Here is a 22057-nt window from a genome sequence, read left to right as displayed (position 1 = left end):
CACTTAGCACATTCAACACAAAACATATAGGAAAATCAGATATAATCAAATACAACAATTTATCTAAGCTCGAATTCTGAACCCTACGAAACCAGAGATTCTGGGTTCGGTCCCCAGCAGAGTCGCCAGAGCTGTCACACCTCCTTTTTCAATTACACCCGCAGAAGGGTATAAAGGAGTTTTTCCATTTAAAGGACAATCGGAACGGGATTTAATTATTGATTATTCAGAGTCGCCACTTGAGAGATTAATGGTGTCCCAAGTCACCGGTTGTATCCCTAACTGAGGAAACATATGACTTAGTTAACAGTCTGCGAACCAAAAATCCGAGCAAGGAATTCTGTTAACCCGGGAGAAGGTGTTAGGCATTCCCGAGTTCCGTGGTTTTAGCACGGTCGCTTAACTGTTGCATTTGATTTTATCTGATTTTAATACCTGCTAGCTTAGGTGCCTTTTATTCGTAAACTGCTTTTTATCATTATTTATTTTAAAAGAATTGCGACGTCGTGAAAACGTGTTTTGAACCACGTCGCAATCAATGCACCCGTGGTTGTCAATACATTTCGACTTCGTCGAGATTTGGATTTGGATCGCATCAATGCACACCCGAGTTTAAGAAGGTTATTTAATTAAAATCGCACCTAAAGATTCTAACGTAATATTATTTTGGGGAAGGCCGTGAAGTTTGCTATATGGCCATCCCAAATTCTAAGGATAAACATGATTAATTAAACGAGGGCCATGCATGTTGAGGTTTTATTTGGCATGGCGCACCTCAATTATTCTACGACTCCTAGGCTTAATTACGAAGGCCATGTAAATTAGGAGATTGGGCTCGGGGACAAAGAAGAAATCTAAACTAGGCTGATTCAGATGAGAGGCCTCGGAACGCCAATGGGCCAAATACACCGGCCCAACTGTGGGATTTACGGCAACTGCTTGAAACAAATTAGCTATTCATGAGAACCCCCTAAGGCCGATCAAGTGCTGATTATTTTTATAATCTGAGAAAGACATGAAATGCATTCCTTGATACCAAATCCTATTCTATAGCATAGATGCCATACATGATGTTATAAAACTCATATACAGTTTGTGTCACCATTTCAAGCTATAATAGCATTTAAAACATTTAACCAAAACAACAACGTGACTCAAAATTGAAAGTGCCAATGTAGATTCAAAGTTAGAGACCCAAAAGCCGCTCAACTAAGCTTAACATTATCACCATTTGAAAGCTTAAAAGCAATCCATTCCTACACTTGAATTCAAATTGTATTAAAACACCCAGTATTCTGAAATTATACAATAGATCCAAGCAACGAAATCAACCTAAGCCCTTAGCATGCACTAGCACTCGATACAAACCAAAAACAGAAATATACAGAACTGAAGCACTTAATCATGTATACTAAAAGTATTAAACAACATCAAACTTGAGATAGTTAATTGAATTTCAACTTGAATTTCCAACAGCTTCGTGCAAGCCAATCAATATTCAATTTCATGTCAGGTTTGAGTATTATACCTGGAGATTTGAAGAATAATGAAGGAGAAGAGTGAGTCAGCAGCAGTCCAAACAACAGTAGACCAAGAGATGATCAAACAGCAACAATACACAGCCCAAGAATGGATTCAGAAATCCAGAAATATTCAACAATCAGATAGAAACTAACAAATCAACCCAAAGACCACTTGAAATGCACTCAAATAAGCTCTAAATGCCCCAGAATACTTCAGCAAATCCAAAACTCATCCAAAACTAGTTCAAACAGACCCAAAATTGCTCGAAATTAAACAGGAAAACATTTGAAGTTTCAAAATCCAAGTATTGAACTAGAAGAATGGGGATCAACAACTAAAAGTCAAAATTAATCTGAATTGTCTAATGGAACAGTACATTTTTTTGATTTTTGAAGGTTTTCTATTGTTTTTTTTTTCTTTTCTCTTTTGAAGAAAGCTAAGCTAAAAGGGGTTTTGCGATCTGAAATTCTGAATTTCAGATCTGTGAGGCTAGAGGAGTATTTTTTTTAGGGGGGGGGGGAATTTCAGAGATCCCAAAAAAACTCTTTTCTGAAAGCATTGAACATGCCCTTTTATAGGCACAAATGGGGTTCTATCAGATTTTAGACTTTGCAAATTAGCCCTTCCTTATTTTCGGTTTAGTCCCTTTATTTTTGACTTGCTCAATAACTAAATACCTCTATTGTGTTAACACCTATACTAAAGTACCCTTCTAGAAGGCCCTAGGAGGCTCTTCTACCCCCACAATACCTATACTACCCTTACCCCTACTTTGAAATTACTATTCTTATCAGAATTACCCTTTTTCCATGCCTAAACTACCCCTGAAAGCTTCTCCAAGTTACTGATTCTACCTATATCCTCAACAGTTGTAACCAATCCCCTAAATTAATTCAAAACTAACTAGGACTGATTAATTAGAACTCAAAAATTACCCAATTGAACTAACCAATCCCAATTATTCAATCACCCAAACCCAAACAACTTAGAAAAACCAGGAGAACAGGATCAGTCAACATTAAATGAAATTAAACTAACTTTTAACCAATAAGCTCACAATTGACCATTCGGACATTAAATTCAGAACTAAAAAGCAATTGAAATCAACCTAAACATCTAGCTAACATTAATGGACAAAATGGTATTGAATCCAAACTAATCAATTATGCTGATTCTGCAATTAAAATTATGATTAACTAACAAATGACACATGCATCAAACTAAACTAAAAATGCGAAGATGCTTTACTGATTAAAACAGATGGAACAAAGAACAAGGAACAAAGAAGATTTAAACTATACTAATACACAAAAATATATTGTAAAATTAATAGAACACTTAATGAAATCAAAACTATAATTAAACTTCAACCATGCAAGTAAAAAGAAACAAGAAAGCTTACTGAAGCACGAGAAATTTCGGCCAGTCGCTAACGTCTGAATCTTTCCAGATTTTTGACACATAACATCCCTAACCATGTGTTTTTACAAGAGAACACAGGGTTAAGGATATTACGGTCCAAAATCACAAAGATTTTGGGTTAAGGTTTTGGCCAGAAATTCTTAGATCTCAAATTCGAGCCGCTTCACCAAGATTTAAAGGAAGATGGTCATGGATGTGGGTTGAGGGAAGTCTGGGGATGGTGTGGTATGATTTTGGGCCGGTTTGGATGAGTTTGCGACTTGGCCAGAAAACTTCAATCGGAGATTCGACGAGCTCCGGCAATATTCGATGGAAACCAATAGTAGGAATGGAAAGAGGGATTCATGGGGGATCTATGGTGTTAATTTAGGGTTGAACGGCGTAGGTTGCGCTTGCCGCCGGCGAGGGGTTTGGGGCGACTGGGATTAGAGTTTGAAAGAAGAGGTAGGGTGAGGAAGGCGAAGGACCGGGGTTGGGGGGTAAGGTTTCGGACAATTTTATAGTACGCCTACCCTGCCTCTGAGCCGTTGATCTTGTTAACCTCGACGGTTCGGATTGATCGACGCCAAACGGCGTCGTTTCGATTTTAGTGTATTGGACCGGGTGGGGAAGGGGTTCTGGGCTGGCCGGGTCTGGGTTGTGGTTTAATTGGCCCAAATCATGGGCAACCCTTTTTAATGTTTTCACTTATTTTCTTTTGACTTATTTTATTTAATTTTGGTACTTCAATTTGTATATTCTTTTTTTCTAATTTTATAAAATTGCAAAATTTAAAATAAATTCCCAATATATTTCAAAATTAAACTAATTAATTCCTAAAATTATTTTAAAAACTATTCCAGGACGAATTCGCAATTAAACAATTAAAAGTGCAAAAATGGACCCTTTTTGTTATTTTCCATATATTCTATTATAAAACAAATTAATCGCTGATTAATACCAACATATGAAATTAGATCCTAAATGCAAATTCATATTTTGTATTTTATATGAATTGACCAGGCATAAATAAAATACAACAACTATCAGAAAATGACGCCAAACTGCACAAAAATTGTAAAAATAAAGAAAAAGAATCATTTCCCTTGAATTTTGGGAATAATTTGATTAGGGCAAAATCACGTGCTCACAGTTCGCATTTGCGAGGTTAACAGGGCAGGTCTTTCTTCGCAATTGCGAAGCCTTGGCTGCAATTGCGAGTTCGCATTTGCGAACATATCATTTCAAATGCAATATTTGCACCTGTGTAAATCATAACATAGCCAAAAATTCTTCATTTTTCAAACTCCCTCAAACTCTAAGCTCTCTTGGGCAATTTTCTAAAGAAATGTTCTTCTCCAAATCGATTGTAAGTCATTTCTAACTCATTTTCTTTAATCTATAACATCTTTTCACATGATTTCAACTCAAAATCAAGGGTTTTCATGGGGGAAATTGGGTGTTTTAGTAGAACTTAGGATTTTCAAATTTTGGGGATTTGGACCTCGATTTGGGGTCCGATTTCAAAACAAATTATATATTTGAGTTCGTGGGTGAATGGTTAATTGGGTTTTGGTCCGAACCTCGGGTTTTGACCATGTGGGCCCGGGGTCAATTTTTAACTTTTTGGGAAAAATACTAGAAAACCTATTTTCATGCATTAGAATTGATTCATTTAGCATTTATTGATATCGTTAAGTAAATTGTGGTTAGATACACGTGAATTGGTGGTGGAAACAAGAGGTGAAGCGGTAGTTGAGGCTTGAATTGTGTTCGTGGCATTGAGGTAAGTGTTTTGTCTAACCTTAGCCTGAGGGATTAAGAGTTGTGTCTTATTTTCTATGTGTTAATTGTTGAGTACAACGTATAGGTGTGGTGACAATTATCTATACATCGGTGTCAATCATGCATGTGAGTCTTATACTATGATTGATGTGACTCTGTTTCGTATTGTTCATGCTTTATATGATAATTTCTATTGTTGAACAAAGCTTGTGGAAGTATTATTGGTAATTTAACATTGTAGAGCATTGGCTCAAGTTAAGAATTAAGTTGTAAAGTAATTGTGGAAAAGAGAAGAGGTTTATGATAGTCTCCCTTTCCAGGATGTTATTGCTTTTGATATTATCTACCTTGCCGGGATGTTTTTGTTTTTGATATTATCTCCCTTGCCGGGATGTTATTATTCATCATATTGTTTCTCTTGCCGGGATATTGTTGTTACGCTATTATTCCCTTGCCGAGATTTTATTGTGATATTATTGATTCCCTTGCCCAAATTGCTTTGTGATTGTTGCTTGAGTGAGGAAGAGTGTAATGCACGAAGGGTGATGTTGTGCATGATTTGAGAGTGTTAATGCACGAAGGGTGATGTCGTGCCCCATGATGTACAATGTCATTCCATGATATGAGTGATAATGCACGAAGGATAATTCCGTACCATGATTATGTGAGGTAAAAGCACGAAGGGTGCTGCCGTGCTGATTATATTGATTCTTATGGTGAGGACGAGAGTAAAAGCACGAAGGGTGATACTGTGCACTTTTCTTTGATTTCTTTATTCTTGCTTACAATTGAATTTTCGTGTTCCTTTCACTTCTTTACTGAGATTTTGTTTGTACATGATATTCCCCCAGCATGTTTCCCCTTCCCATCTTAAGCTGTTAGTTTCTCTAATTATTACTTGTTGTATATGATATAACTGCACAGGTTTATTTGGTAGTCTTGTCCTAACCTTGTCACTACTTTATCGAGGTTAGGCTAGGCACTTACCAGCACATGGGGTCGGTTGTGCTGATACTACACTTTGTACTATGTGCAGATCCCGGTGTTACAGCTTTTAGACCACAGTGAGGTTGATGCCTTCAGTCCATCAGGCAACCCTAGGTAGTCCTGCAGGCGTCCGCAAGCCTTGGCGTCCCCTAGTTCTGGGTAGCTTCTGTTTATGGATTGGTATCGGTATTATTATTTCCATTGTTTATATAATGTTAATTCACAACTGTTAAAGGATTAAAAATGAAAAAGGTAAAATATTTGGAATGATTGGCTTGCCTAGCATTTACTAGTAGGCGCCATCACGACTCCCGAGGGTGGAAATTTGGGTCGTGACACATAAATGAAACATCATGAACCTTCCGATCGCATAACTCTTCTGTCTGGACTGGGCTATGCAAAGTCTATCCTAAATCACCTTAACCTTCTCCAAAGCATCCTGAACCAAGTCTATGCCCAATAATCTAGCCTCGCCCGGCTCGAACCAAACCACCGGAGATCTACATCGCCTACTATACAGAGCCTCGTATGGTGCCATCTGAATGTTGGACTGGTAACTGTTGTTGTAGGATAAAATCTGCAAGTGGCAAGAACTGATCCCAAAAACCTCCAAACTCCATCACACACGAATTGAGCATATCCTCAAAAATCTTAATAGTGTGCTCGGACTGTCCGTCCGCCTGGGGGTGAAATGTTGTGCTCAGCTCTACCCGAGTACACAACTCATGCTGAACAGCTCTCCAGAACCATGATGTGAACTGAGTACCTCTATTTGAAATGATGGAAACTGGAATACTATGCAGGCGAACAATCTCTCGGATATAAATCTCAGCCCACCTCTATGAAGAATAAGTGGTACACACAGGAATGAAGTGTGCAGACTTGGTTAGCCAATCCACAATCACCCAAATGGCATCGAACTTCCTCAAAGTCTATGGGATTTCAACTACTAAGTCCATGGTGATCCGCTCCCACTTACACTTCGGAATCTCTATCTGCTGAAGCAAGCCACCCCGTCTTTGGTGCTCATACTTCACATGCTGACAATTGAGGCACCGAGCTATAAACCCAACTATATCTTTTTTCACCCGCCTCCACTAATAGTGCTGCCTAAAATCTTGGTACATCTTTGCGGTAGCCGGATGGATGGAATATCACAAAATGTGGGTCTCCTCCAAAATAAACTCCCGAAGCCCATAAACATTGGGTCCACAAATCCGACCATGCATTCTCAATACCCCATCATCACCAATGGTCACATCTCTGGCATCACCAAGCACAACCTTGTCCTTGAGGACAAGTAAATGAGGGTCATCATAGTTACGCTCTCTGATACGATCAAACAACGAAGATGGAGAAACCACACAATCTAGGACCTGACTACACTCCGAAATATCCAATCTCACAAACTGGCTTGCTAAAGCCTAAACATCCATTGCCATGAGCCTCTCTACTACTAAGATAAGCCAAACTCTCCACCCGACGACTCAAAGCATCGGCTACCACGTTGGCCTTCCTCGGGTGGTATAAAATAGTGATATCATAGTCATTCAGTAGCTCTAACCACATCCTCTGACGTAAATTAAGGTCCTTCTGCTTGAACAGATGATGTAAACTCTGGTGATCAATATAGATCTCACAAGTAACACCGTACAAATAATGATGCCAGATCTTCAAGGCGTGAACAATAGCAGCTAACTCGAGATCATGGATATGATAATTCTTCTCATGCACTTTCAACTGTCTGGATACGTAGGAAATCACCCTACCATCCTAAATCAATACCGCTCCAAGGCCAATCCTCGTGGCATCACAATAGACAGTATAAAACCCCGAACTTATAGGCAATATCAATACTGGGGCTGTAGTCAAAGTTGTCTTAAGGTTCTGAAAGCTCTCCTCACACTCTTCCATCCATCTGAATGGAGCACCCTTCTGGGTCAGCCTGGTCATAGGTACTGCAATAGATGAAAATCCCCTCAACAAATTGATGGTGATAACCTACCAAGCCAACAAAACTATGAATCTCTGTAGCTGAGGATGGTCTGGGCCAACTCTGCACTGCTACCACTTTCTTCTGATCCACCTTGAACCTTTCACTCGATACCACATGACCTAAGAATGCCACAGTATCCAACCAGAACTCATATTTCGAGAACTTCGCATATAATTTCTTTTCTCTCAAAGTCTGAAGCACAGTCCTCATGTGTTGCTCATGATCCTCTCGACTTAGGGAGTATACCAGAATGTTATCAATGAAGACAATAACTAACGAGTCAAGATATGGCCGGAATACAATGTGCATCAAATTCATAAATGTTGTTAGGGCATTGGTCAACCCAAATGACATAACAAGGAACTCGTAATGACCATATCGAGCCCTAAAAGCAGTCTTCGGGATATATGGCTCCTGAATCTTCAACCGATGATAACCTGAATGCAAGTAAATCTTAGAAAACACTCGAGCACCTTGTAACTGATCAAACAGGTCATCAATATAAGGCAAAGGATATCGGTTCTTCACTGTAACATTGTTCAACTGGCAATAGTCAATGCCCATATGCATAGAACCATCCTTTTTCTTCACAAACAAGACAAGAGCACCCCAAGGTGACACACTGGGCCGAATAAATCCCTTATCAAGCAATTCCTATAACTTATCCTTCAACTCTTTCAACTCAGGAGGAGCCATATGGTAAGGAGAAATATAAATGGGCTTAGTGCCTGGCAACAAATCAATGTCGAAATCAATATCTCTATCGGGTGGCATACCTAGAAGATCAGCTGGAAACACATCAGGAAAGTCCCTCACTACTGGGACTGAATCAACTACAGGGGTATTAATACTGTCATTTCTCATATAGGCTAGATGCGCATCACACCCCTTCTCAACCATTCGTTGAGCCTTAAAAAATGAAATAACTCTACTAGGAGTGTAATCTAAAGTACCCCTCCACTCTAATCGCGGTACACCTGGCATAGCCAGCGTCATGGTCTTGGCGTGACAATTAACAACAGCATAATGGGGCAACAACTAGTCCATGCTCAAAATAACATCAATATCTACCATGCTGAACAATAATAAATCGGCTATAGTCTCAAAACCACTAAGATCAATCAAACACGACTGATAAACGCGATCTACAACAAGAGAATCTCCCACGGGAGTAGAAACATAAATAGGGGAACTCAAAGAATCCCGAGATACACCCAAATGTGGGGCAAAATAAGAGGACACATAAGAATAAGTGGAGCCTAGATCGAATATAACCAATGCATCTCTATGACAGACCAAACCAATACCTATGATGACAGAATCGGAGGCAACAACCTCAGTACCAGCAGGAAGAGCAAAGTATCTGGCCTGGCCTCCCTCTCTAGGGCGACCTCTACCTCCCCGACCTCCACCTCTAGCTGGCTGAGCATGTGGGGTAGCCACAGGTGCTGTAATCATAGCCTGGGAACTCTGCGGAGCACGCTATGGCTGCGAAGGCTGTGGAAATGCACCCCTCCTAAGTCTAGGGCAATCCCTCACCATATAGAGGGTGTCGTCATACTCAAAACAAGATCTGGGAAGGCGTGACGGTTGTGACTGGCTCAGGCCAAGTCTATCGGACTGACCACTGATGGCACCTCGTGCAGGAGGCACACTAGATACTGGAGGTGCATAATAAGGCTCCTGAGGTCTAAACGGAGATGGAATACCACTAGCTGCTGGAAGAGTTGAATGAAAAGGGCGACTCACATAACCTCTACCAAGACGAACTGCATCTGGGGAACGGGCAGCAGAATAATGGCCCCACTCTCGAGACCTCTTAGCCTCTCTCTCCTCTCTATCCCGAGAAAGCATGCCCTCTACTATCCTAGCAACACTCACCACCTGCTGATAAGTAATATCCATCTCCAACTCCCGGGCCATGCTAGACCTGATGCTGGGTATGAGCCCCTCAATAAACCGGCAAACTATCTCACTGACTATAGAAACCAATGTCGGTGCATGTCTAGCCAAGTTAGTAAAACGAACAGCATACTCCAAAACAGTCATAGTACCCTGGTGCAAATGCCCAAACTCTGTGCGCCATACATCCCTAAGGCTCTGAGGAACATACTCCATCAAAAACATACTTGAAAACTGGGTCCATGAAAGGGAAGCTGCTTCAGCCGGACTGTCCAACTCAAAAGTATGCCACCACTGATAGGTTGTTCCTCTAAGTTGGAAGGCAGTGAAAGAAACCCCACTCGATCCTGATATACCAATAGTGCGGAGAATACGGTGGCACTCATCTAGAAATCACTAAGCATCCTTTTATGCTAGACCACTGAATGTATAAGGCTTGTACTTTTTAAACCTCAAGCCTCCGCTGCTCATACTCTGAAGATGATGTCCTATCCTCGGGCTGAACTGGGGCTATAGGCGATACCGGTATAACCTTTGGGATCTGATCAACCTGAACCCGCTGATCTGGGGTGCGGGCAGCGAGAGTCTGTGCTCCTCCCCCGACCTAAGATGTGGCTGCAATAAGGGGAATCAACCCTGCCTGAGCTAAAGTGGTGTATATGCTCATGAACTGTGCAAGGGTCTCCTAGAGAGCTGGAGTAGTAGCAGCAGTAGGCGTATCAGGAGCCTGGGCTCCAGCTAGAGCAGCTGCTGGCTCCTCTGTAGCAGCTCACGGGGGTGCTCTAGCTGCACCACGTGTGCGTCCTCAGCCTCTATATTGGCCCCAGCCTCTGGCGGCTCAAGAAGGGGGAGCGGGTGCCTGATCATCGCCTGTAGCATGAGTCCTTACCATCTGTAAGAGAATAGAAGACAAAGGTTTACAATTTGATATCAAAAATCTTGCACGACAAGGAATCAGATGAAATGGAATTTTTCTAATAGTTACATAGCCTCTCGAAGATAAGTACAGACGTCTCCGTACCGATCCGCGAGACTCTAATAAATCGGCTCATGATTCATGACTCCTATGAACCTAGAGCTCTGATACCAACATATCACGACCCAAGTTCTCCCTCCGTGAACTGTCGTGACGACACCTACTCTCTACGACTAGGTAAGCCTAACAAATTTGGAATACAAAACTAGTTGACTAACATGTAAATATAATTAAAAGTGTTTAAAATGCCATTTGGCATATACAATAGTAACACAATCGACTGAACATAGCACTCCCAAAACCCAGAATCTCATGAATCACAATCTAAAGAAAATATATAGTGTTCTAACTCCAGAAGTCTAAACAAAGGAAAATACAAGAAGTCTATAATTGAATAGGGAATAGAGAGGGACTTCTAGGTTCGTGGACACGAAAAATATACCTTGAAGTCTTTGGATCGCCTCGACTCATGAATATATGGCTAAGCAGAAGAACTTGGATATGCACATGAAAAACATGTGCAGGAAAGGGCATGAGTACATCACAGTGGTACCGAGTAAGTGCCAAGACTAACCTCGGTCGAGTAGTGAAGAGATCAGCTCAGGGCCCTACTGGTTATATATATAACAAGGTAAAATAGTATGAAACAGGAAAGTATAATTAAAATACTAACAGTCAATAAAGATGAAATCACAGAAAGAAATAACTCAGTACACAGAGATAGCAACAGGGGATCTCCCAGGATAACATCCCGTAGTCCCAAATGTAAATGTACAAAGGATCTCCTAAGATACCGCCCCGTAGTCCAAATCATAAATGTGCAGGGGGGATCTCCCGGAATACTATTCCGTAGTCCCAAAGTAAATATTCAGTACAGGGGGATCTCCCGGGATACCGTCCCGTAGTCCCAAATATAAATGTGCAGGGGGATCTCCCGGAATACCATTATGTAGTCCCAAAGTAAATACACAACCAAATTAATATACGCAACAGTCTCAAGAAGGAAAATCTACAGTTCTATTCAAGTTTGTATCAAGTGAACAAGTAATTTCTACCCTAAACATGCTACACAGAATCCAAGTAAGCAATTAACATAGGTAAGACGGTTAAGTCACGCAAGCATGCTTTCCTAAGCTAAACAGGAGGCTTCATATACTAGTAGTTGCTCAATTTAAAGGAAAACATAGATATTTGCTTAATGAAAATGGGGGTTTTCAAAAATTAGCACATGTACGCACTCGTCACCTCATGTACATGGCATTCATATAACAATAGTACCAAAATCCTAAGAGGAATACCCCCACACAAGGTTAGGCAAGCCACTTACCTCGAACCAGCTCAAAATTAATCTGATATCACGCTCTTGCCACGAGTAGTATCCAACTCCGAGTGACCTAAATCTAATCAAATCAATTACCTAACATAAATAAAACTACAAGCAACTAGTTAATGAATTTAAAGCTAAGACGAGAAAATAGGAAAATGCCCAAAAATTCTCTCCGAGTCCACGTCTTGCAATCGGGTAAAAGTTGCCAATTTAGAACACCCATTCACCCACGAGATCACTCATCCAAAAATTACTCAATTCCCACAACTAAAATCCAATCAAAACCCAAAAACTCGGTTGGGGAACGTTTCCCCCAAATTTTGATTTTCCACTCAAATTCCTTAATTAGATGAGTAAAATAAAAATAGATTGATGAAATATACACAAAATAGGGTTAGGAATCGTTACCCACTGATTTCCTCTACAAAAACCTCACACAATCGCCTTCTCCTGAGCTCAAAATCGAATTTGGTGTTATGAACTTCAAACCCTCGAAATTTCATATTTTTGCCCAGCGATTACCACATTTACGGTCATGTGGTCGCATCTGTGGTCCCTCTTCTGCAACTAGGGAACCGCACCTGCGAAAACTCATTAAATCCCCAAGCATCGCACATGTGCTCTTTTCCTTACATATGTGGTTACGCTTCTACGGTCCTTGAGCCGCATCTACAACCAATGGTCTTCATACCTCACACCGCATCTGCGATTGCCAAACCACTTCTGTGGCGCCGCACCTGCGGTCCAAAGTCCACAGGTGCGAAACCAACAGGTTCAGCACATCAGAAATTCGCTTAAGTCCAATTCCAATATGTTAAGCATCTGAAACTCACCTGAGGCCCCCGGGACCTCAACCAAACATACCAACCAATCTTAAAATGTCATACTAACTTAGTCAAGCCCCCAAATCGCATCAAACAATGTTAAAACCATGAATCACCCTCCAATCCAAATCTAATGAACTTGAATTTTCAAAATTCTACAACTGATGCTGAAACCAACCAAATCATGTCCGATTGACCCCAAATTTTGTACACAAGTCATATTAAACACTACAGACCTACTCCAACCTCTAGAATCAGATTCAACCCCTATATCAAATTTTTATTATCTGCCCGAAATTCCAAAAATTCAACTTTCGCCATTTCAAGCATAAATAAGCTACGGACCTCCAAAACACAATACGAACATGCCCCTAAGCCCAAAATACCCAACGGAGCTAACAGAATCAACGTAATTCCATTCTGGACCCATCTTCACACTGCTTCGACTACTGTCCAATTCCTAAGACTTAAACTCTCATTTAGGTTCTAAGTGTCCCAAAACAGTCCGAAACTTAAGATGAATCATCCCGGCAAATCATAATAGCAGAAATAGACTTGGGGGAAGCAGTTAATAGGGTATCGGGGAGTAAATTCTCAGAACGACTGGTCGGGTCGTTACAGCTTGACACGTTAGAGCATTAAAAATTTCTCAAATTTTGGTTTATGTTTTCATGCCCTACGTGATTACTAGTCTTGGATTTTTGATGAAAGATTTTGTTCTCTGGTTGGAAGTTATAATTAAGTGAAATATGACAATAGGTTTTATGAGTTTTATATTATTAGTATGACTTTTAAGTTGTGGTCGGTACTCTTCCATAAAATAATTTTATGAGTTGCATGTATCCTCCCTCGTAAATTGAGAATCCTATGAGTAATAAATAGTTACCACTAAAGTGATTTACTTATTTTAACTAATGAAAAGCTCTTAATAAATTTGTACATGTGTAATTCATGTATTGAGAATTAAGATTAAAATATCGGATCTATAGAAATGGTCTATTTATCTGACTCATTAAAATCTGCTTGATCTACCATGTGAAATTATCCTTGATAATTCTACACTAGTGGTGGGGGTTTTAACTAGAAAAAGAATTTTATCTTTGGGTACTAGTGACACCAACTCCATACATAAGAAGAGATATTGGAGTTTTCTTTGAACGGGAGAAAATATACTTGGGTTCTTGTGTGTGTTAATAAAAGAATAATTTATTGCAAAATGAGTTATTATGTATCCTAGAAATAGGTATGCCTTGAGCTCATAATATCATTAAAAGGAGAATGTAAATCAAGATCGTATTTATTTTAATTCATGAAACTGCTTAAAACGGTTATTCTCCAAGTTTGGTTACAGGCTGGTGGTCATGAATTTGAGAAACTCCGATTGACCTGAAACTTGGTAGGTTCATCGAAAACAAGGGCATGTCCTTTACCTTGGGATCCTACATCCATTGCCAATTCCATCTAGAGCTTGGGAGTACTTGACCATATACTTCATTGAGGAGATGCTGAGGTCATATGGAAAGGATACTATTTTACTTGTCATCGATACGCACACTAAATATGCTCATTCGTTCACACTAACTCACACATATACTGCAACACAAGTGGCATATATGTTTTTGGACAACATCTGCAAACTCCACGGTGTGCCTTGCTTTATCATGTCTGACCAAAATCCTATTTTTACCAGCCTATTTTGGAGGGAACTCTTCAAGGGACTGCAAGTAGAATAAAAACTCAGTTCAATTTATCATCCACAAACGGATGGTCAATTCGAGAGATTGAATCATTGTATAGATGCTTATCATCGATGCATGACAGGGCATATCCCAAAGGACTTGAGTAAGTGAATTTCGATTGCTGAATTTTTTTAAGTGTCACTCAGCCATTGGAATCGCCCATTCAAAGCTCTATATGGGTATGGCCCTCCATTGCCAACATTTAAATTAGTTGAAAAGTCAAGGCTAGAGTATGTGAACCAACTTCTTAGGGATTGACAACTCCTCAAAAGTTGAAAGACAATCTGGCCAGAGCTTAAAATTAAACGAAACAATATGTTGATACTAAAATAAGCGAAATGGCAATTTGGGATATGTCACAACCCAGATTTGTCCACCCTCGGGATCGTGATAGTCCCTAACCAAATGATTTCTAGGGAAGCTAACATATAAAAATCTATATACGCTACTTCTTTAGGAAATTCACTAAAAGACAATAATTTAAAACATAACGATTTAATAAAATGCGGAACTTATAATTACTCAAATATCTCAACATCACTACCCAAAATCTGGTGTCACAATCCACAAACTTCTATGAGTTACTACAAATACTGGTTTAAAGAAAATACAACTGCTCTCAAAATGAAAGAAAACAGGAAAACTACGATAAATAGAAGGGGACTCCAGGGTCTGTGAACGCCGACAGATCTACCTTGGGTCTCCTGATGGACTGAAGGCAGCAACCCAACACTGATCAATGCGGTCTAGTACCGAAATTTGCAAAGAAAGTGCAGAGTGTAATATTAGTACAACCGACCCATGTACTGGTAAGTGCCGAGCCTAACCTCGGCGAAGTAGTGACGAGGCTAGGAAACGATAATATCATGAACCTGTGCAGAAAAACCATATAGAGAAGATAACAACAAAAAGAAATTTAGCAGATATTAACTGAAAGGGGAAAACATGTTGAGGGGAAATATCAAATCATGAAAATAGTATAGTAAGAAACATAGTAAATATCATGCTTTGCACCAACGGAAGTAATAACATAGCAAAACATGTGCACCACATCACCCTTCGTGCTTTTACTCTCAGCCTTACCATAAGAAACAATAGAAATGACACAGAATCACCTTTCGTGCATTAACTCTCTCATAACATGGCACGACATCACCTTTCATGCATTAACACTCACAGAATATGGCACGACATCACCCTTCGTGTATTAACACTCACAGAATATGGCACGACATCACCCTTCGGGCATTATCAGTCACCCACAAAACATTGCATGACATCACGCTTCGTGCTTTACACTCTTCCTCACCCAAACAACAGAACAATAACAATCCAGCAAGGGAAATCATCAATAACCAACCTCGTTTTAATGTTAAATTTCAAAATATAAATCTCAACTTGAGTCAATACTCAAAAATCTCTAATTCCATGAAAACCATGATAATATGTGTTTAACATAAAGAATAACCAGTTTAAGCATGAACAATACGAATAAAGAATACAACGATCACAAGTATAGGACTCACTCACATGCTATGACCCAACGACAACGTATAGGTACTCGTCACCTCACCTATACGTCATACTCAACAACCAAACACATAGAAAAAAAAGGCAACAACACCTAATCTCTCAAGCTAAGGTTAGCCACAACACTTACCTCGATTCCGCAGCCAAAACAAAATCAATCCTCAATCACCTCTTTTCCTCCAGATTCCACCTCCGAACCACTCGTATCTAGTCAGAGTTAACTTAATAACATTAATTATTGCTAAAGAAATCAATTCTAATACACAATTATAGGTTTCCTAATATTTTCCCCAAAAAGTCAAAAATCGACCCCGGGCCTGCTTGATCAAAACTCGAAGTTCGGACCAAAACCCGATTACCCATTCACCATCTAGCCCGGATGTATAATTGGTTTTGGAATTCGACCTCAATTTGAGGTCTAAATCCCCAAATTTCGAAATTCTAAGTTCTACCCAAAAACACCCAATTCCACCATGAAAAACCATAGATTCTAGGATGAAATCTTGTAAAAAGATGTAATAGATTGAAATAAATGAGCTAAGAATCATTTACCTATGATTTGGGAAAGAACTAGCCTTTGGAAAATTGCCTCTTGAAGATTAGGTTTTGACAATTTGGGAAATGAACCAAAAATCCCATCTAAGTCCCTTTTACACAGCTGCAGATGTCGCATTTACAACCTGAGCTTCGCAATTGCGAAGAACCATTACAAATGTGAAGTTCCCCACACTTTTGTTGCCTTCGCAATTGCGAAGGTATGTTCGCAATTTCAAACAGGAACCTCCAGAAATGCGATAAAGTGATCGCATTTGCGATCACTGCCTGGCCCAGCTTATGATCGCAATTGCGATAAAAGCCTTGCAAAAGCAGAACCTACAGGGTTCACAATTGCGAGATTAGAGGCCTACAGTAGATTCAGTCATACCGACAATTTTTCTTAAGTTCCAAAACACTTCGTAGCCTATCCAAAACTCCCCCGAGCCCTCGTGGCTCCAAACCAAATATGCACACAAGTCTAAAAACATCATACGAACTTGCTCATGTGATCAAATCGCCAAAATAACATTTAATACTACGGATTTAACACTAAAACACATGAAAACCTTAAAAAAATTGAAATTCCTATTTTCACAACCGGACGTCCGAATCATGTCAAATCAGTCCCGTTTCTCACCAAATTCCGTAGATAGGGTATAAATATCATAAAGGACCTGTACCGGGATTCGAAACTAAAATACGGACCCGATACCAACATTATCAAACATTATTCAATTTCTTTAAATCCTTAGATTTTAAGTTTAACAATTTTTAACAAAAATTTATTACTCGGGCTAAGGATATTGAAATTCGATTCCTAGCATACGCCCAAGTTCCTATTTTACTACGGACCCTCCAGGACCGTCAAAACACGGGTCTGAGTCAGTTCACTCAAAATGTTGACTAAAGTCAACTAAAATCACTTTTAAAGGCAAAAAGTATTAGTTTCTCAAATTTTTCACAGAAAGGCTTTCTGAAAATGCGCTCCGACTATGCATGCATGTCGAGGAGAAGTAATATGAGGTTTTGAAGGCCTTGGAACCCCGAATTGGGTTCTAAAACATGAGATGACCTTTTTGGGTCATCAAAGGATATGATATTCCTGAAATTGCAACCATATAGGTAGATGATCATCGCTAATGTCCAATGATGTTGTATGGGACTGAGTGTTGGCCAGTCAAGATCGCTCGTCCATAAGATGAAGATAGCAGAGATGAGGATGTGGAGATGGATGTGCAGGCACACTAGGTTAGATAGGATAAAAAATGAGGTTATTCGCAATAAGGTGGGTGTGGCCCCTATTGAGGACAACATGCGAGAAATGCAGATTAGGTGGTTTGGTCATGTGAGGAGGAGGATCATAGACGCCCTGGTGAGGAGGTGTGAGAGGTTGACATTGGAGGGCCTACGGATAGGTAGAGGTAGGCCAAAGAAGAGGTGGGGAGAGGTCATTAGGCAAGATATGATGCAACTTCAACTAACCGAGGACATGACCCTTGATAGGAAGATATGAAAGTTGAGGATTAGGGTAGTAGAGTATGTAGTCTAGAGTGTTCATAATAGTCGTATTGGCACACAGTCTCGCTTTCTGTTGGTAGTAGGTTTTTATGACTAACCGTTATTTCCTTTTTTTTGTTGATCACCTTACTATCTTTTTGTTTTTATTCTGATTTTATACGACTTTTTGGTACTATCCCTTCTTGTCTATATTTTTATTAATGTGGTGTTTATGATTTTCTTAGCCGAGGGTCTATTTGAAACAACACACTAACCTCCCCAGACCCCACGGTGTGGGATAATAATGGGTATGTTATTGTTGTTGTATAGGCAGATGTCCATTGCAATGAGGAAAATTTTGAAGTTGGGGCTAAGTTTTTTGGACCGTATTAGGAGATCAGGAAGATAGGGTATGTCATATATGAACTCAAATTGCCCCTAGGTTCCAAAATCAACCCAGTATTTCATGTATCTATTTACCGCGAAAAATGGGAGTAACAATTAGAGATAATTTGTGGTTTTAAAGATACATGATATATTCTAATACTAGTGATTATAACAATGAGGACCTCGAGCTCGATTTTCTTGGTGGCCTCAAGGTCAGCTAAAAGCAATGGAGTATGACCAATAATGTAAAAACAATAAAGCTAAAGATCACTTGTAGAGCAAGGTAAACAAGTAAAAACAGAGTAGAATATTCTATTGTAGTGAATAATGTGAGATGATGCTTACAAAATGATTGAGGTCCCCTTATATAGGAGGAGAAAATCCCAATATAGTACATTCCTAATTGTAGTAAAGAATTCTATTAGTACATGTGTACAATAACCTAGTACGGACCTGTACCATTTCATACAAATCTTATCCTTTAATTTATGCCCTGACCCATGTGTCCTTGAGAAATTCTTGCTCTTTCTTGAGTGTCCTCGTGATTGTATGGCCCTCTATGTCGTTCATGCCGGGCCTTTGATCTGCTTCCTTGAGGTGTGTGTCCCGTAGTCGAGTCTGACCCCTACATCGAGTCGCCCGAACTCGGACTCATTACCCAATTTAAGACTTCAAAATTGGGCTCCTTAATTTCGACCGTATGTAGATAGTCCCCGTGTTTCTTAGAATAAGATGATAAGAAATGATTTGAACCTGAATCTCCCAAGCCTCTCATAGTGACGTCATGCTTATGATATAGGCGCTTGAAGAGATCAAAAATGTCATGTCATCGTGCTTCCCAAGAACATTAAATATGTTTCAGCTTTGGTCGGCCATTTGTGCCACCAGTTCTGTTGTCGGCTTTCTATAAATAAGGAGCTACTTGGCTGAACAAAAACTACACTCATTCCTTCTTCATCTATTTTTAGCCCTTTTTTTACTTTATCTCTTCCTCTAATAACCTAGCTCTATGGTTCAAGGCAGCAATTTTACCAGTTATGCCAAGGCTTCCTTTTTCAAAGATTTGGCTCGAGACAATGAGAGAAGGGCACTGAATCCTTCGCGTATTAGAAGATGCGAACTTTACGCTGCTGGTTATCTCTCTTAACTTCAACTTGGTGTGGCACTTCATTCCTTTTGACTTCCATGGAATGAGGTGGCACTATCATCAACTAGATTTTGCATCCCACATCGGAACATAGTTCTGAGGATGAACACTCTTGGGTTGTTGCTCGTGTATCTTGCAACCCCTTTTGGTTTTTTCCTTTTGCTTGTTCTTCCTTAATATGTAATGGCCAAAAATTTCAACGGAATAATCAATCTCGGCTACCGGAGATATAATTGCATTTATTGAAGGCCTTCTGCCAACCATTTCCAAAAATCGGATATGGTGCCCCCGAGAAGAGGATTTTCGGAGACGCTGCTCTCGAGGTCGTGGCCTTAGAAGTGAATTAGGATCTTTGGCTTTTGTTTTTTGCTTCTTTGTTTCTGTGTAATTATCCTTCGTGGGTGCCATAGTTATATTTTGTAATCATTTCTTGGAAGTATAAAAGGATCCCTTTGTATCCCTTTCGGCCCATGCTGAACTTTATTCTATCTTTATTCGCAAAGACTCAATTTTATGATTTCAATGACTATCCCAAATATCGAGCTTAGGACATAATAAACCATTAGGTTTTTAATTGATCAATACAGTACACCTCGAGGTTTTTGCTAATCCTCGAGTTGAGCTTGAATGTTAACTCGGAACGTCGGAATTCACGAGCCCGAGTTAGGTAAGAGCAAGGTCTCGAGATAAAGTAAATCCTTAGATTTCCTTTCAATCCTCGGATGGGAAACTTCTCCACCTCAAGTAGCCCTTAGGCTTTTACAGTCGAGCGGGCATTTTCTCGAACTTGTAAAAAGGATAGCCCTTAGGCCTTTTCATGGTCTTCGAGTGAGTGATTCCTCAAACTCGGATAGCCATTGGTCTTAGTGAACGAGTGGATACCCTACTCAAACTCGACGTATAGGCTGCCCTTTATGATTTTTGATGAACTAATCCTTGATGCCTTGGTCCTGACGCGAATATCGTAACGTCAGTAGTTGAAATAACTGAAAAGTTACTTTTTGTACGATTCCCAAAATCATTAATTGGAGGCGGCTGACGGTCGGCCTTTTGGCTTCCTCAACATGCTTAAATGACCTTTATATACAAACAGATTCCACAATCTTACAAAATTTATTCCCATATTATTTTCAAAGTCTCAATACCCCTTTTTCAATCTTCTTGAGCTCTCCCTTCTCTTCACTATCAACACCCTTCATTTTCTTGGATCTTCCAAATTACGATGGCTAAAACCTCTAAACCAGTTTTCCAAAAGGAATAAGCTTCATCATCTTCTCGATCGACCAAGGATAAACCAGTAGTGCCTCCTCATAACGAGGAGTGTATTCCCCCGCCATGTGACATAACATCCAATTTTAAAATTGACCAACCTATTTTGACTCCAAGCCGATGCGAGCCCATGTCTCTATATGTTTGTCTGGTGACCAAGGCCGAGCTCAAGCAAGTAAAGGAGGATTGTAAATGGGACAGTAAAAAAATAGTGATTCCTTCCTCCGAAGAGGATATCACCACATATAATGTGGGGTACCTGAGCGTATATACCTACTCATTCTCATTGGGCACTGCAATTCCGGCTCAGGGTCCCATAGATCTAGTTATTTTTTACTTTTGCCAATGATATCAAGTGACGCTCAGCCAGATCTACCCCTCTTTCTGGCAAATCGTTTACTTAATCAGGTTTTTTCGAGCCAAATCGAGGGGATGTCCTTTACACTCAATCATTTGATCAGACTGTACAGTCCCCGACTTTATCGTGGGGGCTTGATAAAATAGCAATGCCGATCTTTAAAATCTCTTTTTGCTAGTATCGATAAGGAAAAAGACCGTAGGTGGATGAGGCGATTGGCTGAGTCAAGACCTCTGATCTGATTCCTTCCAATTGGATGTCGTTCCCCGAGGAGTAGAACATGAAACATGAGTACGCAACATGTTTATACCCTGCTTTATTTTCTTCTCCCTAGCCTTATATTTTTCATTGGTCTAACCCATTAACGATGGTGTAGCTGCTGCTTGGTTTCCTGGTGGGGTCCCAGACCTTGAGGGATGAGTCCGAAACCAAGCCTTTGTGTCCTCTTACTCGAAGTGTTGCTGGAAAGATCTGGCAAAGGGTCGATGGGAGGCCAAAAACCATGGTGAGCTTTTTTGTTTGTTTTCTTGTACTTATGCTATGGGATACTAACCTTTATTTCATGTAGGTCTTGGAGACGTCGTTGATTTGTGATCGGCCCGACTGATAAAGTGGAGGTTCCGAAGTCTTTCAAAGAAAGAAAAAGAAGAAACTAGTCATCTGAAAATCCTCTGAAGCCAAAGAAGAGTGTGGCTCGAAGGCCTAAGGCCGATACAACGACCTTATCTCGGGAAATGGCCCAACGCCTTTGGGAATAGGAGGAAGAAGAAGATGATGGTTGCCTGCTGGTAACCTACCAAAAAAGGAAAGATAACGATATTTCGAAGCCCATCGAGCCGGTGGCAGTTGATGTGGCTCAATCCAAAGCCAA

Source organism: Nicotiana sylvestris, chromosome 11 (genome assembly GCF_000393655.2).
Source record: "Nicotiana sylvestris chromosome 11, ASM39365v2, whole genome shotgun sequence".
In the NCBI taxonomy this organism is placed as follows: domain Eukaryota; kingdom Viridiplantae; phylum Streptophyta; class Magnoliopsida; order Solanales; family Solanaceae; genus Nicotiana; species Nicotiana sylvestris.
Note: the sequence above shows the minus strand (reverse complement) of the source record.